Source organism: Periplaneta americana, chromosome 16 (assembly GCF_040183065.1).
Source record: "Periplaneta americana isolate PAMFEO1 chromosome 16, P.americana_PAMFEO1_priV1, whole genome shotgun sequence".
Taxonomy (NCBI): Eukaryota; Metazoa; Arthropoda; class Insecta; order Blattodea; family Blattidae; genus Periplaneta; species Periplaneta americana.
In genome coordinates this window covers 129459801-129487729 of record NC_091132.1, presented here as the reverse complement: position 1 = coordinate 129487729, position 27929 = coordinate 129459801, and positions in this window count along the sequence as shown.

Sequence of the window (27929 nt, the reverse complement as noted above, 5' to 3'; positions counted from 1 at the left end):
GTAATAATTTCTAGTAATTTCTGAGTAATAATTTCTAGTAATAAATGTAAATGGCTGAAATACAATAACTTGAGTAATAATATGGGACAAGGAGACGTTTGTTGCACTATAAATTCTAAGAAAAAGAGGTCAGAGTTATCCTTCCGAAAGATCCAGGAAGGTGAGTTTATAAAATATAATATACTTTATAAATATAATAAATAAACCTTATGTATTTCGTATTTCAATAGTGGAAGGAAGGTGTTAATTTTTCAAAAGAACACGATATCAAAAGTACAATACATTTTATCGTCTGCTAGAGAAAGAGTCTGTGATGAGGCGATAGTAGCGATCCTGGTGGTGAGCAACTATCTATGGATGCATATTTCAACTGTCTATATTTGCATATTTAGTAAGTATTGAGCTTCGCAACTGTATACAGAGTGTTTCAAAATACGGGGCATAATTTCAGGTGTGTATTTCTCACATGTAGACAATCAAAATAGTTCATTACAACATGTGTCCGGAAATGCTTCATTTCCGAGTTATGGCCTTCACAACATTGAAATTCACCGGAACGTTTTTCTTTCCGCAGGTCGTTGTCATTACAGAAGATGTTCAAAATGTCCACCTCCTGCTTGAATACAGACCTCACATCGATGTCTCATTGACTTACGAACACGATCCCAAACTCCAGGAGTATTGCGTATGTCCTCAGAACATGCCACAATTCGATTCCGAAGGGATTCCAAATCAGGCACCGGAGACGAATAAACCAATGATTCTAAAAGTAGAAATCGAGAGGGTTAAGATCAGGTGAGCGTGGAGGCCAAGCAATTGGGCTACCTCTACCTATCCATCGATCAGGAAACCTTCGATCCAAGTACCGGCGAGCCGTACGACTGAAGTGTGCAGGAGCGCCATCATGCAAGAAGTGAATGTGTTGACGATTGATCAGTGGAATGAGTGTCTTCTAAAACATGAGGTATGGTATTTTCCAGGAAGTTTGTGTACGCCTGCCCCGTAAGTCTGTTTACAAGTACATGGGGTCCAACTAATCGATCACTAATGATACCGGCCCACATGTTGAGGGAGAACCGCACCTGGTGATGAGATGAAACAGTTGAACGTGGGTTTTCATACGCCCATACATGCTGATTGTGGAAATTTGTTATGCCATCTCGTGTGAACTGTGCTTCATCTGTAAATAATACTAAGGCAGGAAAGTTCGGATTTACACCATACTGCTGCAAGAACCACTGACAGAACCTAACTCGTGCAGGGTAATCTGCTGGTGAAAGGGCCTGTACACGTTGCAAATGATAAGGATACAATTGAGGGGTTTGGTGCAAGAACCTGATAAGTCCAGAAAAACACTTTAGGAGTAAATGCAAAAACAAAGTTTGGCATCCATTGAAGGCATGTATTTTTAGGAATTGTACAAATGTAATGGTACTGAACGATTTCTGTATGTTTTTTGTGTGTTATATATGAATATCAATTATAAAATTATAGATGTGCATTTTAAAATTAATTATATATTTATTTGGACTTATCTGGGTTTTGCACCAAACATTTAAAATCTGACATATGATTTGGGAAAGACCATTATTGTCCAAGTAAATATCATGAAAAACAATATATAAACAATGCAAGATCATTATTTTGTTATTAACTATTAATAATCTTACAATATCTTTTACATGTGAATCATATTATATTGCAAAAGTACAAATTTTTGCATTTATAAAAAGTTCTGTTCAGTTTTGAGATATTTAAGTGTACAAATGCCAAGAGAATAGTTATCAAACTACACTGTTTACATTCTCAATACATTCTGTTGAACTGAATGATTAAATTATATGTATGGTTTCATGTTATATTTAAATACGTACCATAATAATAATAATAATAATAATAATAATAATAATAATAATAATAATAATAATAATAAATTTATCAGAATACCAGAACGTACAAAATTGGTAATACTGTACAGAAATAAATATAGTACATTAAAATATAAAAGGAAACAGAATTTAATAGAAATAAAGATGTATTATATGAAGATAATACCAGTATTGTATTTAGAGGTTATTCAATATGAGTAACAAGTTAATGAAAATATTGTGCGTTAACTTGATAATAAAATAGAGAAAACAGGAAATATAATTAATTGAAATACAGCAACCACTCTAAGTCTTTAACTTCTTATTCAGAATCATCAGAGCTATGTTCACTAGCTTCATTGGCACTACCTTGAGAATGATACATTTTCTCTCGTACAACCCCATGTCTGCTGAAACAATGTACAGTATATCATTACCAGTTTAATCACATCTTCATATTTTTAGCCTTTTAAATAGGCAATGGCCCATTGTACAATAATATCTCTGGAAACCAAGATCTCCATTGGTTGTTTTCTTCAGAAAACTGAACTCTGAAATAACAGTTGCCTATTGATGTTGGCTGACTTTCAATATGTATTTGTGCTGGGAACTGTATTGAAATACTTTATACTGAGAAATTATATTGTAATTCTTGTTTTCATGTTTCGTTTAAACATAGGTTTGAAGTGGTATCTGAAGATTTGAACATGGTTTGTGTGACAGGAACAACTGTAAACGACGTAAATGATTTCCTGAGAAGTGATCGCCATTCTTCAGGACTAAGCAATCTAGTTATATGCCTTTTCTTCTTTTCAATAATGCCAGTCCCTGTCACATAACTTCTTGTATGCATATGAGAAGTTACGAACCCCTGAATCTTCACCTTTTCTAGGTCTTCGTCGTTGAATAGATCTTGGTGTAATGGATGCACACAAAAAGGCATCTTGTGCTTCCTTACTTAAAAGACATCTGAACTAGGTTATTATTTCCTTTTTTTCTTCTCCGTCCAATATATCAACACATTTTCGCCTACAGTTATATGCAGGGCCTATTTCATGAGCTGCATTAGTCATAATAATTCACCCTTTAATCTTTTCGCTTTGTCTCTGTTTCTTTTCCATTTACTGGGATCACGTTTTCTTATCCTTGAATGTTCACCATTATCACTATTACTGCTTGAATTATCAGATGACATGTTTGAAACGCACAATAATCTGACAAAGTTACACTACATCTCGTTCATGCAGTCATTTTACTGAAAGGAAAGAACTGCTACACTTGTGCTGTCATCTTTTGGTGCAAGAACCAGACAAGTCCAGGACTAGTCTGATTCTTGCTCCAAACACACCCAAAGTCTCTGTTGGCAACTAAGCATAACTCATTCAGATAAGTCCACACAACTCTGGTTCTTGCACGAAAAGATGCTCACTGTCGTATTATATATCTTGCATACTCTAACTCATTTTCGACCAAAAGTGGACTTATCTGGTTTTTGCACCAAACACCTCAATTGATACTCTTTCAACAGTCTCCAGACAGTCGTATGAGGAACATTGACTTGCAACGCTACCCTTCGTGTATTGATAGAAGGAGTCATGTTCAGAGCCTCCAGAATCTCCTCCTGTACTTCTGGAGTTGTAGATCTTGGTCGTCCCCTCCCCAAACCAGGAGAGTTAAATTTTCCATACTCGCACAGACGGTAATGGAGACGTACAAATGTCTTCCGATCTGGACATTGTCGCTGTGGGTACCTCTCCTGGTACAAACGATGAGCCAGCGCAGCATTGCTGTCCGCCTTACCGTACATGAAGTATATCTCTGCCAGCTCTTGATTTGAATACATGTCGCACAGTCTAACGCCTACACAACACTGAATGTAACCTTCGCCTCGGAATGAACTGTCAGAGTGCCCTCTTAATGTCTCCTTTGACGGCAACGACCTACGGAAAGAAAAACGTTCCGGTGAAGTTCAATGTTGTGAAGGCCATAACTCGGAAATAAAGCATTTCCGGACACATGTTGTAATGAACTATTTTGATTGTCTACATGTGGGAAATACATACCTGAAATTATGCCCCGTATTTTTAAACACCCTGTATACTAAACTGTGGTTCAATGAAGTTTCCATATTTGGCACAACTGATAACAAGAAAACATAATCATAAAACACTACTGCCATCTAGCGTAATGTTGAGATAGTACAATAATACATTTGAAAACAGTTGTATTTTCGTAAGTTAATTAATATTTTATTGTATTGGAGTACTTCGTTACTTCTAATCTTTATATACTTTCTTTTAATCGTGTAATAGTCAATTAAATCCCACTCGAATTTTGATTTTCTCTAGATAAATCAAAACCTCTAATGAGATTACTGTTGAAAAAATTCCAGACCTAACAGGGAAACGAACCCGGACCGCCTGCGTGACAGTCTGAAGGTCTGACCATTCGGCCACCGCAGAGGTAGGAATTACGGCAACTAGACAAACAATTTTTCTAATGGAGAATCCCAGGCAAAATTAGTTTGCTATTAACTGCGCATTTTCAATTTAAATTTTAGAGACATGTGTAGTCCACAGCATCGTTAAATAAAATACTACCTCTAAGAACACAGTTGAGATACACTGATAATGTTTATGATAATATTAAATTCATAAGTGAGCAGGACGTTCTCTTTTCCAATAATTTATCTTGCAATAACTGAATACTTGAGGGGGAAAAAACGTAGCAACATTGTTTTCCCTAATGCAATATTTTAATGAAAAATCATTTCACATAGATACTCTGTTTTATAATGCAGCGAACTCTGTTGATTGAAAATAGAAGTACAATCTTCAATATAGGCGATAGAAACTACGAGATTATTGAAAAATGTTACAACGCTATCAATTTTTTTCTGTTCCTGTAAAGTTTTTGATTTCGTGCTTGTAACGTTTTTCCGTTCAGCTATTCAAAAGTTGAATGTGTATTTAATATGTGCTTTCGAAGGTAAAAAATATTATCTCTGAACTTGTTTCCCAAATTGGTTCCACTAACATCCGACAGGAGACAGTAAAGGAAAATGGCGATAAGTGGAAAATGTAAAGAGTTCTGTGTTCGTGGTTTTAATGTAAACAAGTGTTTTATAAGTGTTCAACTGCGTTTCTGGAGGAAATTCGGGACACATTCACTACGTGGTAAGTCAATACCGGTAAATGTATAATGTTGAACAGTTTGCTTCTCGAAAGACAGAAGGGAACAATTTCAAGTATACTATTGGAAAATCAGATGCGGTTATAACCATATATATTGTGGTGATTATGATCATGATTATATTGGTGATCATTATAGTGAGATTGTTTAATTTTACAGAAATGTGATTTGTGTAATCATTACTGATTAAACCTAAAGTAGTTTTAAAAATGTAGCACTTATTACAGAAACAGTAGGCCTGAAATTAATTCATTCCATCATGCTTTGAAACATCAAGTTTAAGTTCATTTTCGTGCTGCATGGACTATCACTGGCGATCGCTTAGAGCTAGAGTCTAAATTGGTGACTTCGTCGAATACAGAATGATATTAGTGAGTGTTTCGATTTTATCTAAATAAATGTACCACGAGCATAGAATACATTTTTGTACTACACGGTGTTAAAAGGAACCGGAACAACTGGATAATACCCACGGCAGAGCAATGTCGATAGTCGACGTTACTCGCTGGCCACTAGTCATTGGGCCGTACCGAGCCGTGCCAAACAAAACACAATCGAAATGGCGGTAGTAAAATTCGCGGCTATATTCTTAAATAATTCACTCAATTAGTCAAGTGCATGGTTTTATGTAGTACAACGGCGGTATTTTGAACGCAGTAAAAGAAAATGCAGATGTAGTATGATCTTAAAGTAGGTTATTACAAGGAAATGAACAGGAAAAAAGACGTGTTTCTCGTAATATCATTCAAATGACGGAAAGCAAATTTTCGGTTAATGTTCACCAAAGCGTTAAGTACGTAATTTTAGCTACTACATGGACGAATGAAATCCAATTTTATGTTAAAATTGAAAAGTTTCGTCAAATACATGAAAATAATAACATTTATATTACATAATATGTAAATAAACTTCATGTTAAAATCTCCTGTCACTTCCCTATCCCTAACTCAACCTAACCTAACCTAAGCTAACCTTCTCCCATTCCTCGACCTCATATCATCACGTGCTGCTCGCGACAGGATCATATTGCCTGTCTGGGCATGCGCGGACTTGGCTAATAAAAACCTAAACTAACCAAACCTAACCTTCGTATATGCAAGGTCCGTAACCGGAACAAGAAGGGATCTCAATCATTTAATCTGCAATGTACACGCGAAAATAAATTCAAGTAAGGATCACGCTCCCACTGCATGAGAGGTCCGCGCATGCGATACAGCAAAACTGTTTCTGTCGCGAGCATCTCATCTAAGCCACTCTTCATAATTTACTAGCATTATTTACGCAAATACACATTGTAGCTAACAGTGGTGCTATCTCTCAATAATGTTCAGAACGAAGGAGGTAGACAGAGAGAGAGAAAAAAAAAAGAAATATAGCAAAACTGTTTTGTCTCGAGACTCTCATCTAAGTCACGTAATCTACTTGCAATATGTTTGCGCAAATACACCTTGTAGCTAACAGTGGTGCTATCTTTCAGTAATGTTCAGAACGAAGGAGGCAGAGAGAGAAAAGAAACACATTTTTCCCTCCAACAACGTCACACACCAACGTCGTGTTCTTATGTTGGCGACATTGTGTATTTAATTAAATTTGGTGGTAAACGTAACGGCACGGTTCAAAGCTACCATGGTAATTCTCCAGTTTAGCGAAATAACCTATTTCTGGACCTTCCATTCTCAGGTGCCGTAGAAGGTTTGTTGCTATGAGACAAAAATTTACACAATTTTTTTTTTATTGCTTACCAAAGTTATCTTTGTTTTCTGTTTTCGTTTTCATTTGTTTCCTTTTGTATCCTTTGTTTTACTTACACTAATACAAACACAACACCCATGCCCGAGGCGAGACTCGAACCCACAACCCTTCGGACCAAGCGATAGGGACATGCCGTGCCCCTACCGCTTGAGCCATCCGGGCCGGCTCCCCACAATTCGGTGAACAAACAAGCGTAAGTTTAGAGGAAAAATTGTTTCTTATTTGAGGAAATTCTTATATATTCGTTGCAAAAGTTGTTTTGTGGATCCAAGAAGCACTAATATCGTCATAAGTTGGCGCTATTCGACGCTGTTGTTTCAGTTTGTAACCGCTGGTACTACTGTATATCATAATACTTTAAAATAATCGTTATAACCATGTGCCGTGCACACCTGTGGAATAACGGTTAGCGCGTCTGACCGTGAAACCAGGTGACCCGAGTTCGATCCTGGTCGGGGAAAGTTACCTGGTTGAGGTTTTTTCCGGGGTTTTCCCTCAACCAAATATGAGCAAAGACTGGTGGTACACCAGCTAACGTAATCATTAGTCGAGTATACAAGGTGTTAAAAAATAATGTTTACAAAGGTTCAGGGATGATAGAGGAGGTAAAAACAAACTTCAGTTTTAAGTGACAACACTTTAGCAAATGCGCCGTTTTGCCGATAGACGGCCTGAAGGATAGATGACTTGACTTCCGTCACAACACACACTGGTTAGTTCTGTTTGTGCACGACCACCTTGTAGGGCCTTAGATGTTGCCTAATAGTCTCCGTGGTGATAATTATTTTGTTTTTCTACGCGACGTCCTACCAGAACTTCTAGCAAATATCCCATTGAACATCAGAGAACGAATATGGTTTCAGCATGACGGTGTCCCTCCACACTTTGATCGTCGTGTCAGGAACCACCTAAATGCTACATTCTCCGATCGTTGGATTGGCAGGGGTGTGCCGGTACTGTGGCCACCTCGATCACCGGACCTAACCTTACTGGATTACTTTTTGTGGGGAGACGTGAAACGTTTTGTGTATGAGACATCGATCGATACGGCAGAAGACTTAGTTGCTCGCGTTGTTGAAGCTGAACATGTTATTAGAGACAATGTTGGCCTTTTTGAGCGTTGCAGACACTCCATAGTACGAAGGTACCAGTTGTGCAATGCCTTCAATGGATGGCATTGTGAACACCACCTCTAAAACAATTGGTCTTGTTCTTTATGCATTATACTAACACGTACACAATACACGGTGCATCTGCTAAAGTTTTGTCACTTACAAAAGACATTTGTTTTTACCTCCTCTATTATCCCTGAAATGTTGTAAACGTTATTTTTAACACCCTGTATAAGAAACGAAGGTATATGTATTTGGAATATTTATAACTTTCGCAGTGATCATATCGTGTCTTTAGAGTGGTATGCTATAATTTCGAGATTATTTTCAGTTATTTAAGTAGCGGGATAGAAAATTCGGTTAAACGAGCGTTGAGCGGCTTCCGCCGATTTTGGAATAGACACCGACGCACTTGAACTGAAAACATAGAAAACAAAAAATCACAATCGCTTTCACCTTCATCTTGACGGGATAATAAAAGCCTAACCTAACCTAACCTAAGTGCGTCGGTGTCTATTCCAAAATCGGCGAAAGTCGCTCAACGCTCGTTTACCCGAAAATTCACTGTCACTAATAAGTAACTTGTGCAGTTTTCCTCTCTTTCTTGATTTCTGTTTATGTGGAAATTGTAAAAGCTTGGTTTTTAAGAACCGACGCATGCGAACTGCGAGGCCAGTTTCGCACAAATCCAGACTACACGAGCTATAGTGCGTGGAATCTAAAGCTCCGAGATGTGCAGTCAGCGTTGCCTAGGAACGATTCGTCCTGCCTAGCGAGGCTTCAGCAAATATTTTTTACCTAGAGGGAAGAAGCAATGCTGGATTGTAAAAAAAAAGTGGTACATTGAACTTTTTTCCATTGTTTAAATTGAAATGAATTCACAATGTTTAAAAAATTTGTTACTTCGTCTTCAGGTGAGAAAAAAAAAAGTGAGTGAGAAGGCTAATCTACTCGTTAGGGTCATTACAAATAGATGTTCTATATTACTGACCAACGATAGATGGCAGCGAGCGGAATATAATATACTACGTAGAGCAGTGATGTCAAAGCAAGCGCATTTTTCTGACCTTGACGTCGTGCGCGGGCATTAAGTGCTAGGTATGCTAGGGGGAATAAGCAGCCTGTTGGATTAAGAAAACAGTGGTGCACAAACTTCAGACGGAACGTGAAATTTTATGTCCTTATTTTTATATGGCTTCTTTCTGTTTGTTATTTTCTATATTGTCTGTAAAACAAAAGTACTAACGCCTATTTCTTAGCCTAATATAGTAGTTGTGTTTTAAACGTTAATAACACAATAAAGAGTAAAGAAGGAATATTCACACAAATTCCATAATAACTACAACTATACTGTACTAAGTGAATTAAACAAATCATTCATAAAGAAAGTGTTATCCCAAAGAGACACTGAATATGACATGATAAGTAGAAATTGATATTGATGGTATCTTTAGCCGTATAAAAGTAATCAAAACAATATTATAGTACAAAGCAAAGTTGTTTAAGTATATGTTTTAACTGTAACTAATATTACATAATAAAACTCTTATCGCATTATGCTTTTACTTGATATTGGTGCGCAACTTTCTGTTATCAGAATATTAAATTATCTCGAAATCTGCTGAAGCTATAGAGCTGACGTTTTACCAACACATAGGCACATATCTTTTGTTTGTGATGTAACTGTATTTGCTTTATGCAAATCTAGTCTTTCAGGTGAAGCTTCCTGTAAAGCAGATTTGAATAATTTCAAGGGAAAAATTGTTCCGGGATCGATACCCGGTCCCGGAACAATTTTTCCCTTGAAATTATTCTGTATTTCCTTTGTTAACTCATTTCCTTACAAACAATTTCCATGCGAATATTTTCAATCATTTTAATACACTATCTTCAGTAATACGTATTTATAATATATTAGATTTACGAAAACACTGTTTTAGTACCTGAAAGACTACTAAACAAACATATCTGAAAATTTTACTTTTCTGTAAAAAAGTTGAGAAAATATTCCTTTTGAATAAAAAAGCAAACTTGTGAAAATTGAGCATTAAAATTAAAATTTACATTCTTATAATTCACTTATACTTCTCAGACAAATCTAAAAATTAACATGGAAACAGTTTTAATAAGTTCTCTTCCCTTTATCCATTGAATCAGTGCTGGCCATCCTTGTATATAGCTCGACCAAGCGGTATATATTACCTCTTTCGTCTGTCTGTTTCCTTTCCGCTGTAAAGCTCTCAGGCTCTCCTGGGCTCTAAAGCGCGCGCTTGCTTCTATGGGCATCAGTTGACATCACTGACGTAGAGGATTAAAGATCACATGACAATTGACAAGAACGGATATACGAAGAAAATAATAAAGCAAGTTATGTAGAAAAAAAATTAGAATTTAGTTAGGAAAAGGTAGTTTACTGGTCGCAAATATATGTGCATACTGTACATAAGTGAAACAGTATTCATTCATGAATAGTGTCTGTCAAAGGGCAGATCTTTCACTGCAATCTCCAATCTTCCCTATTTTCTGCCTTTCTTTCAATCTTCGCATACGATTCAAATACCTTAATTTTGTCTATAATCTGATATCTACTTCTCAAAGGAACTTGTTTCCCGTTCACCATTCTTTCCAGTACACTCTTCAGTAGGCAGTGTCTTATTAGCCAGTGACCCAGACAATTACTTTTTTCCTTCCGCATGAGTTTCAGCATTATTCACCCACTCTTTCTGTCCACTCTTGTCTGTCCATTTAACACGCTTAATTCTTATCCGTAACTGCATTTCAAATGCTTCAAGTAGTTTCTCTTCACTTCGTCGTAATGTCTCTGCCTCATACAATTTCCACACTCCATGCAAAGCACTTTACTAGTCCCTTCCTTAGTTGTTTTTGCAGATGTTCGCAGAAGATGCTCCATTTTCTATTAAAAGCTTCCTGTGCCATTGCTCTCCTCCTTTTGACTACCTGGCAAGCAGCTCATGTTACTTCTTATAGCACACCGCAAGTATTTGAAGCTGTCCAATTGTTCTACTGCCTCATTTCGAATTCGAACCTTTATCTTCTTTATTTTTCTTCTGATAATCGCGGTCTTCCTCTTGTTTTCCTTTCTCATATATTTCGTTACATAATGTTAAAATTTCCTTCTTGTCTTCACCTACATATTTCACTAATTCAATGGGAATTCCATCTACTCCTGTTGCTTTCCCATTCATTTCCCTAAGCATTTGGTCACTTTCTTCCCTTAGAATACATTATTTTTTGTGTACTGATACGACTGTTTCATTTTCTTTAGCTAAGTTAACTCTACGATTTCCTGTCTCATACAGCTCTTCTACATAAATATTTCCACCATTCGTTCAGTATTAGTTATTTGTCTGTTATTTCATTACCCATTTCACCTTCTATTAACTATATGGATTTGCTATTATTTTTTGTGAAGTCCAAATATTCTTATTTCGCGGTATATTAAATCTTATCTTTCTTTTCTCCCTATATCCTCTATTTCTTACATTTCTCTTTGAACCAATCTTCTTTCGCCTTATCAGTTGCTCCTCTTAGTTCTTTTTTATTTTCCTGTAGTTTCTTCTACGTTCTTCTGTGTGCATGGATTTTCATTTTCTCATTTCGCCCATTTTATCCAATATTTTCCTATTATCAACAGTTTCTTAATACTCATATCGTCTCTGTTTAATATTGTTTCTTCTGCTGTTGTCTATATACAGATTTTAGATGAATCCTTACTCATGACTGTTTTCTGGTTTGGAAAAAAAAAAAAACAATTAGATACATGGAGTGCTGGCAAATAAAGATAACACTGTGTTCTACACTAAAAAATAGGATAATTTCCTTCTCATCATTAGATTTCTCTTCCAAAATTAACAAACGTGCGGCAAGATCCAGTAAGCGCTCAGCAACAACTGATCCACGCAAAATCGCACCTGCGTCATTTCGAAGATGGTACGCAGCACAGGACCGCTTGCGTGACAGACCGGAGGTCTGACCGCTCAGCACCGTAGGTGTGAAAGGAAATAAAGCCAATATAAGAAAATATTGAGATTAGAAATTAACTACTGAGGAATATCAAAAAGCAGAGTTGAAAGGAAAAAATAAGATAAGGTGAAATAAGAATAGTAGTAGAATGTAAGCTGATAGTTAAGGATATAATGGAACGAAAAGGGAATAGAATTGTTTGGCATGTGGAAAGGATACAGGGTAAAGGTTGGTAATATTGTAATACGAATAATATTGTGATAGTTCTTTATGAGAATTTATTACAATTTTATTGAGCGAGGGAAGGACCGGTTTTGTGCAGAAACTTGTCCACGAAAATTCCCTTAATACGTTGACGCAAAAACTGATCTTCCTCTCGCTCAGTAAAATTGTAATACATTCTCAAAAAGAACTATCACAATATTACCAACCTTTATCCTACGTTAATTAACGATAAGAGTCTAGAAGTAAATCGGAGAAGAATTTTATTGAACATGAAAAGAAAGATTGGTATGATTTGTAACATGTACGTCTGCAAACAGGTTCCGCTTAGAACTGCGTCGTTCGAAAAGTAACATGGACAAGTAACAACTCTCTTAGCGGTGATTTAGCGCATGATCTTCCGGCAATAAAATCTAGACACCTATACGTCGTTAGCTGAGAACCAGACTGTTCTAAGTCCAACTCCTTATAAGAAAAAAAAATCTGTGTTTCATTGTGTTTCAGTTCTTGTCTGCATATATGAATCGAACAAAATTGTAAATGTTCCTCTCCATAAGGTTGCTATGAAGCTATTCCAAATTGTTTCATGAAACTTTGAATGTCAGGAGCTTAAAATAGCTCTCCTGAAAAAGAAAATAGTAAAATGGACATGGAACAGTCTGGTTCTGGGCCATCGACATTACATTACAGATGTATTTTATCGCCTTACCTTATAATAAGTGCTGCAACTGTCGATCATCCTCTCTAATGCACATTTCATACCTTTTGAAAAGATTTCTAGGCACACGCTGGATTTCGTCTCTATCCTAGACACTAAATCTATGAACGCAAGTTGTTTTATAAGGCTGTACTTTTAACAATTTCATCGCCTTCCAAGCTGATATCTTGAATACACCTGCCAGTCGAGCTAACGTTCTTAAAAAATTCATGGGAGATTGTTCTAGCCTGTAGACTTTGTCGTCGAGGTTCCTTTTTATACAGGGACATAATTTTATTTTTATTTCAATTTTTATTGTACCTGAATTTTTTAATGTACTTCACTCCCACCCCTTCTACCAATGAAGTTCCAACTGTCCTCCACACAGATCCAAGGCCGCAGTGAGTTAGTAGTGAGAATAGTACGTTTCAGAAGTATGTTTGTGTTTTCCAGTGACGAAAGAGCTTTCAATATTGAATCTTTTTTCGCACAGATAGTCGTCCGTTTTCCTACGTCGCATTCCGATTTCCCCCACCTGCTTCTTCTCGCCCCTCTGTAAAGGCTGGTAGCTGGGCTGATTAGTTCTTTTCTGAAAACATTAATTTCTGTTAGGCATTGGACGTAATATTATGCAATTGTTTATAATAACTTAAGTAATTAACTGTAACGTTATTTTCCCCTTTCTACGCCCTATGACAAAACCACTTGGACGTACAGTAGATAGCATGGCTGAGTAATTTTGTCGTGCAGACGTAAAGATTTAATTTACAGTACGTAAGGTACTCTTTTATAGAGTAGGTACACAATTATTTCAACATGAGTTACTGGTACGAAGGACGAAACTGGTAATTGGAATTAGATACAATAGTCCATAGTGCGATAATATGCACAAAAGAACTGAAGCCTGTATCGAAATAAACGGCCATCATTTTCAAAAATGTGTTTAAATATCCATATTATGATTATTTTTCAATTTAACTTCATTCTCTATATTGTACGCTAATGTGTTGTAGGCAGTATAATATAGACTGCATAATGAATTCGCATGGATAACCCAGTTCGTGAGTAAAAACACTCACTGTTAATACAGTACTCTATTCTGATTGAAGAAAAACCTAATGAAAATTATCAAATTCAAAATCACGATATTTCCTAGTTTACGTAAATGGATCAACTACTTTTCTTCCCTCCTATAGTAAAGTGATTTGTTTGTATTTTACGCCACATCGAACTCCAGTAGCGGAAGGGGGTAGCAAACGGTGTTTCCGGTTCTGAACCGTTAATCCAATGGTATAGCCAGGTTAATATTAAAAATGTTAGTAAAAATAAAATGATGTCCCTGTATTTGACGCGAGATTCATGCGTCTTCTTTTTTATTTGAAAATAAGCCGAATTCTCTCACTTTTTTCACTAGGTTCTGAATTTTTTAATGATGTGGTTGTTGGACGCCAGGATAAAACAAACTCTTTTTTAACAAGATATCATTATAATATACGTGTCATAAGTGAAAATTAGCTTTTACCACAGTCTAGTATTTACAGTCACGAAACTTTAGTTTTGAGGGAACAATAGACTGTGCCGCTACTATTTCGCATTGTCTGTAATAAGGCGATAGTAGCGATCCTAGTGTTCAGCAACTATCTATGGATGCATATTTACTACGTATTGAGCTTCGTGACTGTATATTATACTGTGCTTTTACATTATATGTAGGCCTACTATATTGCCACAAACTAAACAACTGCGCTAAACGAATGTCGGCTGCATACTAATGTTCTAACCTCGATGTCCCATCAGTCTGTGTTGCCTGTCCATAATTCAAAGCACATAGCCATCAGACGGTTAGTCAAGGGGAAATCTATTTATTCATAGGCCTTGCCGTTTTTCTCGGCAGTCATGTTCGATCTATAACAGTAACATGTTGACGACATAATATACCTCATCAAAGCCTGTCTCTTGGCGGACGGTATGTATTATATTAGCTTCTTATTCTTCTTCATCATCATCATCATCATCATCATCATCATTTCATCCTGTATTGTTTTGGATTATTATATTGTTTTGTAGCATGAAAGGAATAATTTTATCATAAATACTAGAGGGACATCATTTTATTTTTACTAACATTTTTAATATTAACTTGCCTATACCTCTGGATCAACGCCTTTTGCTACCCCCTTCCACGACTGGAGTTCGATGATACTGGCGTAATATACAAACAAATCACTTTACTAGGTATAGGAGGGAAGAAAAGTAGTTCATCCATTTGCGTAAACTATAAAATATTGCGCTTTTGAGTTTGATCATTTTCATTAGGTTCTTGTTTAATCAAAATACAGTGCAGTATTAACAATGAGTGTTTTTACTCACGAACTGAGCTGTCCATGCGGACGTATTCATTATGCAGTGTATATTATACTGGCTACAGCACATTAGCGTACACTATAGAGAATGAAGTTATAATATGGATATTTAAATACATTTTTGAAAATGGTGGCCGTTCATTTCGATACAGGCTTCAGTTCTAATGTGCATATTATCGCACTATAGACTATTGTACCTAATCCCAAATACCAGTTTCGTTCTTCGTACTAGTAACTTATGTTGAAATAATTCTATACCTACTCTCAGAGTACCTTACGTACTGTAAATTCAATCTTCACTTCAGTCCGACCCGAAAAGATAAAATTACTCAGACATACTATCTACTGTCCGTCCAAGTGGTTATGTCGTAGGGTCGTAGAAAGGGAGGAAATCACGTAACAGTTAATTATTTAACGAGGCCCGTTTATTTAAGTTATTTTAAACAGATGTATAATATTACGTAGACGTCCAGTTCCTATCAGAAATTAATGTTCTCAGAAAAGAGCTAAGACAGCCCAGCCACTAGCTGGCGAATAAAAGCTGGTGGGGGAACCCGGGATACGACGTAGGCAAATGGACGACAGTACCTGTGCGAAAATGATTCAATATTGAAAGCTCTTTTGTCATTGGAAAACGCGAACATATTTTTGGAACGTACTGTTTACTATGACCGTAAGGCTACTATGACTGTATATGCGGTCTTGGATCTGTGTGGAGGACGGTTGAACTTCATTAGTAAAAGGGGTGGGAGTGAAGTACATTCAAAAACTCAGGTACAGTCACGGAAGAAAAAACTGGTCGATGAGCAGCAAAACTTGTAATGTTACTTATGCCGGTTTTGTTGTGATTATCACAGTACAGAGTGTCTAATAGGGATACTGCTTACTTCTCCTCAAAGTTGCTGGGTTAGGAGAGAAAGGCTTTCGGACTGTTTTCTGTACAGAGTGTCTAATAGGGACACTATTGCCTTCCCCTCGTAGCTGTTGCGCTACGAGAGATTGGCTTTCGGAATGGTTTTGTTTACATTCTACAGTACTCTGTAGCCTATGCAGGGCCCGAGTTAGGTATAGTGCCGCCCCTAGGCAGTGCTAGAATTTGCCGTCCCCATCTTCCACAGTTTATGTGCAGCTATTATACAGGTGACGTTTAGTTAGCGATAAACCGCTAATAAACATACCTGCAATTTGATTTTAAAAATGCATTCTTTTTCATACAAGCAGTTAAATTTAAGCTGTTTCATAGTATAATAATGTGATACCGGCATTACAGCAGCTATTATACCTATATAACTATGCAGCTGCACACTTTCCTTTCACTCTTGCCACGACCGCGGCAATGCGATAACAAAACAATATCTGAATTCCACAAGGTATTCAAGAAGCAACTTCAGAAAAGATTTACCAACAAGTGTTTTATAAATAAATTTCACTGTAAAATGAAAATGAAAAAGGAAGAGAAAGAGAGAGAGAAAATGCCGCCCCTTCGAAATTGCCGCCATAGGCAACTGCCTAGATTGCCTAGACCTAAATCAGACACTGAGCCAATGTATATAATTGCAACGTTTGTTGTGTTTTAGTCGACATACAGAAAATTGTTTTGCCATTGCGGGCATGAGGAATGTGTTAATGTTATTTTCGTCCCCTCTGTTCGTCTTTCTTCACTCTAAATGCATACAATTTTTATGGTTTATGAATACTGTATATTTCGTGTTTTTTCTAGAGTCCTAGGCCCGTGACCCTTTCCAGCCGTACTAATAGATTTTGTCTATAAATAGCCACAACCACTTCGAAAATCATTAGTAGCCTGTTTCAGTTCGATAGGTATGGACGTCAAAGCCAAAGTAATTGCACTGATCGAGTAAGGCGGATTTAGCGCGGCACAGCTGAAGAACACTATGGAGTTGCGACTAGAACAGCGTTCATGTGGTGGGCGCAGTATCAAGAGCGAGGATACAACTCGTAAACCTGTAGCGGAAGATCCAAGGCATCAACACCACAAAAAGATCTTATGTTAATAGAACGTTCGAGGCGTTTTCATTTCATACTTCTAACATGCTTGTGGCCTGCACGGAATTTCCTGCTTCCAACAGAACGGCTATGTAAAAGGCTCAATAGTGCCAATATTGTGCCAAGAAGAACAGCGGTGAAGGAAGTTCTGACTGAAGACTATCGAATTGATCGTGTCGCATTTTTTCCAAATCCATTACAACTATCATGGAAAGAGGTCATCTTTTCGGATGATGTGTTTATAAACTACAGCACAGGTCCAGTGCAAGTATATCGACCTAAACAATCCAAGAGATTTGACCCTGAATATGTAGTCCAAAGACAACGCAGTGTTTGTTTGTCCATATCGGTGTGGTATGGATTTCTGGTTATTGTGGCGGTGCGCTATGGAAGATTCATGAGCATATGAATGGGCATCAGTAGCCTACATCAATACAGTCTACTGGAAAATTTGATGCTACCTAGTGTTCATGTGTTTAAGCCCGAAAAAAAAAATTCCAACATGACTTGTCTTCGGTACACACATGCGTTGCCGTGCAGCGGTGATTCAACATTCACAGGGACGATGTCGAGAGGTTCCATGGGTGCCAAAAAGTCCTGAATTAAATTCCATAGAAAATGTGTGTACGGAAGTGTAACGCGGTGTTAATGTGTAACTACAGAGTCAGTGTCCTGGAAATGCAGGTGAATTGTGGGATCTCGTTGCAGATGTTTGGGATGATGTTGCATTGTCAGATAAATACAGTAGTCCTATATCCAAAGCCTTGTTATTTCTGTAAGTAGAAGAATGGATGCAGTGATCAATGCCAATGGTTTATGGACAGGCTATTAAGTCCAGAAGAAAACTTGTATATCACTGAAGCTACCTAGGTAGAAGAACATTTTAATATTTGATAAAAAGAACATTCAGCATTAATTATTGTACTTCAGGGATGTATATTTATCTATTCTTTTTTTTAGAACAAAAATAAACACTGTAGGTTTAAAAATAGAATAACTAAATAAGTTCTAGTAAACCATTAGAACCAGTTATATAATCCAACGATTTCCTAAATTGCACAAAAATTATTTCTAACTAACAAATCTATTTATGTTTCTCTTCCCTCATTATTATTAATTGTTTACCAAAATTGATTTATATGTATTTATTTATTTCATATTATCTGAATGTTCACTTATATAATTTGTATTGGATTACCTTAATCAATTTATATTTATTCTACTTTATCTGACTATTCTCTTCTATATCATCTTAGCACAAAGTTCCTATGTATTGTATCTATCTCAATGTTGTTTACTCTTCGTCGTCTGTTTTGCCAGTAAGATATTAAAGTCAAAATAAACCATAAATAAATTAAGTATGTATGTAGAGTAAAGAGAGGCGAACAGAGGAGTTGATAATGAAATCAGTAACATTCCTCATACTCGCAATGGTAAAAACAATAATATAGCAAATTTCTGTGTATCGACAAAAACACGAGAGTTTCAACCTTATAGAATGTGAACAGAAACAGTACGAAAGCCTTTCTCTCCGAGCCCAGTAACTTCGAGGCGAAGTAAACAGTATTCCTCTTAGACACTCTGTACTGTGATAGTCACAACAAAACCGGCATAAATAACCTTACGAGTTTTGCTGTTCATCGGCCAGTTTTTTCTTCCGTGACTGTACAATAAAAATTTGAGTAAAAATAATATGATGTCCCAGTATTATTATGGCGATTATTATTAGCCACCGGCGTAACTCTTGCAATAAACCGTTTGCCTACTGATGCGGAGCTGTGCTTTGACGTGGGTTCGATTTCAGTATGAGCTAATTTCTTTATGATATTTTTCCGAGGTTTTTGGAAACTTTAATGCGAATATCAAGTGATTACACGACAAATTCTCATCCTCAACTAATTCCATTGCCGCTAAATGAGATAGTTGAATCGTCGTCTATATACATAAGCGAATAAAATTATTATTATTGTTATTATTATTATTATCACCAACATCTTCATCATCATCACTACTATTATACGATGCAAGCCCAGATGACATTGCTGTATGTAATCATTTTGTGTATGTGGTACGTGAATAAACTACTTTTTCTCTTTTTTTTTGTTGGTTAGGAGATATTACCATTTGAATATGCGCTTTACTATTAAACTTTGTGCGTATGGAAATTGAATTTAGTCTACGCCTGTGATAGGAACCCATCAGAAAGGAGATATATTGGGGGAGAAAAGGGTTTGGAGGGCTTGGAAATTTGATGGCCGAAGGCAGTGTTGTATAGAGAAGGCTGCCCTCGATCAAACCACACAATACAGAAACTCCAACATAACCTAGCTTTCAGAGATTATATTTCCTTTTCTTACCAGCAAATACTCGACAGAATTTATTCTATTTGTACCTAATAAATTGATTTGTATGTCACCTTTTGAAAACGTCAGCTTTTGTGTGCTATACAGTACTTAGTGGCTCAATCACAAGTTTAAAGTGTGTTAAACCGAGGAGTCTTGGCCTCAAATGCCATCTGAAAAATAGGATGTACTCCAAGTTATTCTGGTTTCTCAGTATTCATAAAGTTGTACTGCTACAATTACCTACTGTACTTTGATGTTTCCATCTGTTAGTAAAAAGTGAAAATTCTTTAATTTTCATAATTTGTTCCAAAATGAGGAAACTAAGAAATATTACAGATGACAAAAACCAAACGATTTTCTGCTAATGAATCATGAATAAGTAAAATTTCTGACTATAGAGAACATAGAAAAACAAGGTTGATTAATTTTTAGTAGGTTATTTTACAACGCTTTATCAACAGCTTAGGTTATTTAGCGTCTGAATGAGATTTAGTTGATAATGCCGGTGAAATGAGTCCGGGGTCTAGCACCGAAAGTTACCCAGCATTTGTTCATATTGGGTTGAGGGAAAACCCCGGAAAAAAACCTCAACCAGGTAACTTGTCCCGACCGGGAATCGAACCCGGGCCACTTGGTTTCGCGGCAGACACGCTAACCGTTACTCCACAGGTGTTGACAGAAACAACGTTGAGAGAACTTATGCAGAGAAAACTTTAAGTAATGTAATTAATTTCAAGGGGTTATTCTTTGAGATATTTGAAACAAAAAAGTATAATACAATTCTACTCGTTTTTACTTCCTTTTCGAGAAAACATATTTTATATTAAACATTGCATAGCGTATTATGGGAACACTATTGCATTAGTTCCCGATATGCTCCGTCAATTTAAGGGAGACGTGCATTATGATGAGAAGTGGTTCAAAGAGTTTTAGTTTTGTCCTTTAATTGTGCAGAAATTTGATCCCAAGAAATGTAACTTTTCGTTCTGCAGAGGAATTTTAAAACTTGATGCATTTTGACAACCCTATAAAGGTATTGCCTGCTAAAGAGATGGATGAGAAAATGAGAAATGTAAACGTAACACACGCAATGGCGTTTAAGGGCAATTTTATTTATTTTATGTAAGTTTACTGGTTACTACTTTAAAATGAAAGTGGGAGGAAACTACTCGTATTTCTAATTGGCTGAAGAAAATGCTTGTAATACGACATTTTTTGAATCACTAATTACATTTGTATGACATAAAATCAACTTTCTTGTCTGTGTTCACCGAATATTTAATTAAAATTAAATCAAAGAGTTTAAAAATAAAGTTTTTAATTTAGTTCGTTTAACATAAAATAACATACCGTTTTTTATTTTGGCCTTTAGAGTGTTAAAAGGTTTACAATTTTGTTTTTATAACGTGACATGAGCACCATTATTGTTTACGTTCTCTAAAACATTACATTGAAATGGGAGAGTAGAAATATGTCTTAATCTTAAAAAAATGTATTTAAAAATAAGCGTATCTTATAATCTGCGTTTTCTCAACATTTAATTAAAATTATGTTGTACTCCTATAGTTTTTTGTAAATTTTCCAAGGTTTTATTTAAAGTGAAAGGAGCATTGTCATTCCCCACTCTCTAACATAGATTAAAGACAAAATTAAACGGTATATTTTATCTGTATTTCTCTTTTAGGAGTTTAAAACAATGTACGTGGCAATGACCTTCAACTTCCCTATTCATAACAAGCCAGGTGAAGGGATTGTTCAGAGCAACACATCTTATTTGCACTCCTTGCTGATTACACAGCGTTGCACGATTTCGTAATTCATGCACTACTTTAAAATGCACATTTTTCTGGAAAAGTATTAAAAATGTAGCAAAATAGTATTTGACTTTGTTGTTGCCGTTTGCTAAAGGAATCATCCACCAGAATTATTATTATTAAATGTATACCCAAAAGAACTCTAATTTACCAAGCGGTATGCTATGGTTTTAATTTGGTTATACGGTATACTACGTATATATACTACTTATTTTATGTACACAGATAATGGTGAAAGATAGCTCTGCAGTCTCTTAAAGATAAAGTTTAACAAATATATAAATTCTCTGTAGCAACACGGTTTTTAATCACTTCACATAATGGAGTGCTGTACTCGGTGTTACAGTCCAGGAGATGTGTCTTTAGTTCAAATCTCTTTACTTCAATAATGGGGCAGTCAAACAGAAGGTGTTTCACACTAGGGCTGGGGACGGAGCGGTTCTGTTCGGTTCGGAGCAGTTACTGTGACGTCATTACTCGGTTGAACCGAGTGCAGTACTGAGTACAAATTTGTGGCAGCAGATTTAAAATTTAGATAGATTGAGTCGATTTTAGAACGTAATTTGAAAGTGAAGCCAAGCATGTTTTAAAAGCGTTGTAGTAAAGCGCTTTCGCTTTGCCAATTGACAAGAAAAAAGTGCTTCTCTTCATTGCAAAATGGCGGTTGTAAGATTCATTTGCGTGATTACAACTATTTGCGGAGTTATTTTGTATGAAAGGCCTATTTAACTTTCAGTGTTGTTATACATGACAGACGAAATAAAATTGATAAAATAATTTATAATACTAACTAATAAATTAACATGTGATGTAAACGTTAAACGCTGCAACTAATTAAAAAAAGAAGATAGAAAGAAACGGGCTCCATGAAGCGCTGCCTAAAACACTTAAAAATAACACACAGAATTATTCACTATTGCGGAAAGTGGATAAAGTAATCAATAAAACGTGGAATTTTAAACTGAAGAACATAATGTTTATTTATTTTATAACAACCTTCAATACAATCATGTTCTCTTTGGTGAAGAATAATATTATTGATAAATTAAAGTAATTAGGTAGCATAATTCGTAGAAATAAATACAAAATAAAATGATGACTGATGAGGTAACACAAATCCAATAAACACAAATTGAAGAAAAATAAAATGCACTTCCTTTTTTAACGTATTTTAATATTAATCAAACACTCTAATATGATGATAATAATAATAGTAATAATAATAATATTATTATTGTCATTATTATTATTATTATTATTAGTATGTATGTATGTATAGTAATATATTCAGACTGTCAATGTTCATTAGGTCCACTTGATAAGTCATATAATAGGATGAAATCCTCTTCAATACTAGAGGCCTTTCAGCACCTTGGGGAAAAGGAAATAATTTGTTCTGCAGCAGACAATATTTAAATACAACAGTACCTATGTTGTTTGCTAGAATTAAGTAAAACACGCGAACTCTGTTTGAACGTTTGAACTGACCGGTAACGGCTACGGTTAACCGAGTAACTTCGGTGCTCCGCTGCCAAGCACATAAACCGATAGAACCGAGTAACTCAACAGTTCTACTCGCTTCGTCCCCAGCCCTATTTCACACTGTGAAGGTCTTCGCGGCAGGAGCATGTAGAGTCGATGTCTGCTGGGATGTTGAATCTGTCGAAGTAAGTTGCAAATTTCCCATATCCAGAAAGAAACTGCGTTGTTATGAAACTAGGTGTGAAGTGATGGCTTTTGAGTTTGTCGGGGATTGTTGGGAAGTAGGTGTCTCTTGATAGTGATCCGGTTGTGCTTGTCGTCCATCTAGTGTTCCAGTTTTGTTGAGTCTGTTGTCTTATTGTTTCTTAATATATGATACAGATTGTAGAGTGTAAGTCGGAGTTTCTGTGCTGGAGGCTGCTGCTTTCGCTAACTCATCAGCTCTTTCATTTCCTCTAGCACAATGTGTCCACGGACCCAAGTGAGGCATATGTTGTGCGCGTACTTTTGAAGGGATAACCTTGCCCCTATCGCTAATGGGTGACGGTCCACCAGAATTAATAACATTACTTACGGTTCACTCTGTACAAGAAATAAATTAATAAAATATAAGAACGTACTTTAAAATAATGTGAATCACAGCAAGAGTTGGATATCTTCAATAATTGTTAATATTAATTACTTACTTACATACTTACAAATGGCTTTTAAGGAACCCGAAGGTTCATTGCCGCCCTCACATAAGCCCGCCATCGGTCCCTATCCTGTGCAAGATTAAGCCAGTCTCTATCATCATACCCCACCTCCCTCAAATCCATTTTAATATTATCCTGCCATCTACGTCTCGACCTCCCTAAAGGTCTTTTTCCCTCCGGTCTCCCAACTAAAACTCTATATGCATTTCTGGATTCGTCCATACGTGCTACATGCCCTGCCCATCTCAAACGTCTGGATTTCAAGTTCCTAATTATGTCAGGTGAAGAATACAATGCGTGCAGTTCTGTGTTGTGTAACTTTCTCCATTCTCCTGTAACTTCATCCCGCTTAGCCCCAAATATTTTCCTAAGCACCTTATTCTCAAACACCCTTAACCTATGTTCCTCTCTCAGAGTGAGAGTCCAAGTTTCACAGCCATATAGAAGAACCGGTAATATAACTGTTTTATAAATTCTAACTTTCAGATTTTTGGACAGCAGACTGGATGATAAGAGCTTCTCAACCGAATAATAACACGCATTTCCCATATTTATTCTGCGTTTAATTTCCTCCCGAGTGTCATTTATATTTGTTACTGTTGCTCCAAGATATTTGAATTTTTCCACCTCTTCGAAGGATAAATCTCCAATATTTATATTTCCATTTCGTACAATATTCCCGTCACGAGACATAATCATATACTTTGTCTTTTCGGGATTTACTTCCAAACCGATCGCTTTACTTGCTTCAAGTAAAATTTCCGTGTTTTCCCTAACCGTTTGTGTATTTTTTCCTAACATATTCACGTCATCTGCATAGACAAGAAGCTGATGTAACCCGTTCAATTCCAAACCCTGCCTGTTATCCTGAACTTTCCTAATGGCATATTCTAAAGCGAAGTTAAAAAGTAAAGGTGATAGTGCATCTCCCTGCTTTAGCCCGCAGTGAATTGGAAAAGCATCAGATAGAAACTGACCTATACGAACTCTGCTGTATGTTTCACTGAGACACATTTTAATTAATCGAACTAGTTTCTTGGGAATACCAAATTCAATAAGAATATCATATAATACTTCCCTCTTAACCGAGTCATATGCCTTTTTGAAATCTATGAATAACTGATGTACTGTACCCTTATACATCCATTTTTTCTCCATTATCTGCCGAATACAAAAAATCTGATCAATAGTCGATCTATTACGCCGAAAACCGCACTGATGATCCCCAATAATTTCATCTACGTACGGAGTTAATCTCCTCAAAAGAATATTGGACAAAATTTTGTACGACGTCAACAAAAGTGATATTCCTCGAAAGTTACCACAGTTGGTTTTGTCCCCCTTTTTAAAAATAGGTACAATTATGGACTCCTTCCATTGTTCTGGTACAATTACCTTTTCCCAAATAGCAAGTACAAGTTTATAAATTTCGCTATATAATGCACTTCCACCCTCTTGTATTAATTCTGCTGGAATTTGATCGATACCTGGAGACTTGTACTTTTTCAGATTTTCTATCGCAATTTCGACTTCTGAAAGCGTGGGTTCGGGTATAAATGGCTCAGCAGTTTGTATTTCAATATCGTCCCGATCATTTCTATTTGGCCTATGTACATTTAGTAGTTGCGCAAAATAGTTTTTCCATCTGTTTACGATTGATGGAGAGTCTGCAAGCAAGTCACCATTCTCATCCTTGATCACGTTTACCCTTGGCTGATATCCGTTCTTAAATTCCTTTATACCCTTATATAAATCTCGAATGTTTTTATTCTTACTATTTGTTTCTACCTCATTCAGTTTTTCCTTCAAGTAACCTCTCTTTTTATTCCTAAGTGTACGACTTGCTTCCCGTCTTTCATTGAAATAATTATCTCTCTTCTCCTCAACTGGATCCTGTAAGAATTTCAATTTTGCCTGTTTCCTTCTTTCTACTACCATGCAACAATCTTCATCAAACCACGGTTTCTTTTTCTTAGTTTTATAATAACCTATGCTCTGCTCAGCTGCAATTTTGATACTATCTCTGATATTTTCCCACACGCTATTAACATCTAATTCTTTCTCAACTTCGTCGGAACTTTCTAAAGTGGCAAACCTATTCGAAATTTCGACCTGATAATTTTGCTTAGCTTCCTCGTCCTTTAATTTCAAAATATTGAATTTACTAATATTAACTTGTTGCTCTACTCGCTTGGCTACTGATAATCTTTCTCTTAATTCTCCAATCACCAAATAATGGTCAGAATAACAGTCTGCACCCCTGAAAGTTCGAATATCTACTATACTAGTATGTCTCCGTTTATCTATCAAGATGTGATCTATTTGGTTGTGTGTCAATCCATCTGGAGAAGTCCAAGTATATTTATGTATATCCTTATGGGGGAATGTTGTACTTTTGACAATTAAATTTTTCGATGTGGCAAAGTTGACTAATCTAACTCCATTGTCACTACTAATTGCGTGTAGGCTCTCTTTTCCAATAGTTGGTCTAAAAATATCCTCCCGTCCTACTTTAGCGTTGAAATCCCCCAATAAAATTTTCATATGATATCTAGGGAATTATGAAGCTGAAACATTAGAAGAATAAAAGGGAGGAATGTAAGAAAGGCTAGATCTTTATATCTGTTTCTCTACGCTGCTCCTTTAGAGAAGCTGGATTTGAGGAATACTCTTTTATTTGTTGTTAGTGTTCACTCTTCTTTTGGCGTGGTGTAGCTAAGCGGAAGAATACCATGAAAGAGTAATGGAAAGGAGAAAAATTCTCTCCGGCGCCGGGATTTGAACCCGGGTTTTCAGCTCTACTTGCTGACGCTTTATCCACTAAGCCACACCGGATACCCACCCCGGCGTCGGACAGAATCGTCTCAGTTTAAGTTCCAACTCTTGGGTTCCCTCTAGTGGATAAAGCATCAGCACGTAGAGCTGAAAACCCGGGTTCAAATCCCGTCGCCGGAGAGAATTTTTCTCCGTTCCATTACTCTTTCATCGTATGATGACGCAGAATATCTGCATGGAAATATAATAAATATGTACTTCGGTACATTAAAATAATATAAGCAGAAGAACTTTTATTAATGATTTCGCACGGAGTATTTATTGTTATATTATTTTTATAGTATCGTTTCTTCTTTGTTACGTCATTTTTTCATTTTCCGACCATAATTTTCAGAAAGTATTTTTAGCTGCTTGGATTTGAAGGATCTTACGAGAAGTTTGTTTGTTGTTACGATAAAATCTTATTCGAGGAGTGGTATGAAACAGAACTTACATAGCAGAATACGTATTTCAAGTGAAGGAATACACAGGGAAATGACAGAAGGCAAACTCTGAGAGTGATATAAAACTTTCCATAGATGTTTTCACCATAACACGCAGGGAAATCGCTTATACTGATCATCTTCTTCGAAGCCAAAAGTTTTATTTTACCAACATTCCAAGAAGAGAAGTAAGAACCAACCAGCAAATCTCTCTTCCGATTGAAGAAAATCTAAGTCTTATTATTTCTCCTTAAATTTCGTCACCTTCTATCAGACTTGAATAGAAACTTCGAGCATGATGAATTCTCAACAAGCAAGAATAACAGATTGCACTCCTCTTTTATAATTTTATTGCTCCATTATCGTCTGCTTTTACGTATCCCCAAGCTAGTGATCTGCTGCTCTATGACGTCATGCCACAGAGCAAGCGTAATCTTTTTAAGGGTATATGTACGTGAACGAGCACAAATATCAGAAAATGCAGGCTCTAAATTTCTAAAATTGTATAATAAAATGACCTCACAATTATAAAAACAGTTATATTACCGGTTGTTCTGTATGGCTGTGAAACTTGGACTCTCACTTTGAGAGAGGAACAGAGATTAAGGGTGTTTGAGAATAAGGTTCTTAGGAAAATAATTGGGGCTAAGAGGGATGAGGTTACAGGAGAATGGAGAAAGTTACACAACGCAGAGCTGCACGTATTGTATTCTTCACCTGACATAATTAGGAACATTAAATCCAGACGTTTGAGATGGGCAGGGCATGTAGCACGTATGGGCGAATCCAGAAATGTATATAGAGTTTTAGTTGGGAGGCCGGAGGGAAAAAGACCTTTGGGGAGGCCGATACGTAGATGGGAAGATAATATTAAAATGGATTTGAGGGAAGTGGGATATGATGGTAGAGACTGGATTAATCTTGCTCAGGATAGGGACCAATGGCGGGCTTATGTGAGGGCGGCAATGAACCTCCGGGTTCCTTATAAGCCAGTAAGTAAGTAAGTAAGTAAGTAAGTAAGTCAGTAAGTAAGTAAGAAACTAATGACCTCACAATTGGACAAAAATTACAAGGTACCACAACAAGACTTATTAGAATATAAATATCTGATAAAAGTATAAAAAGGTTACTAATAGTAT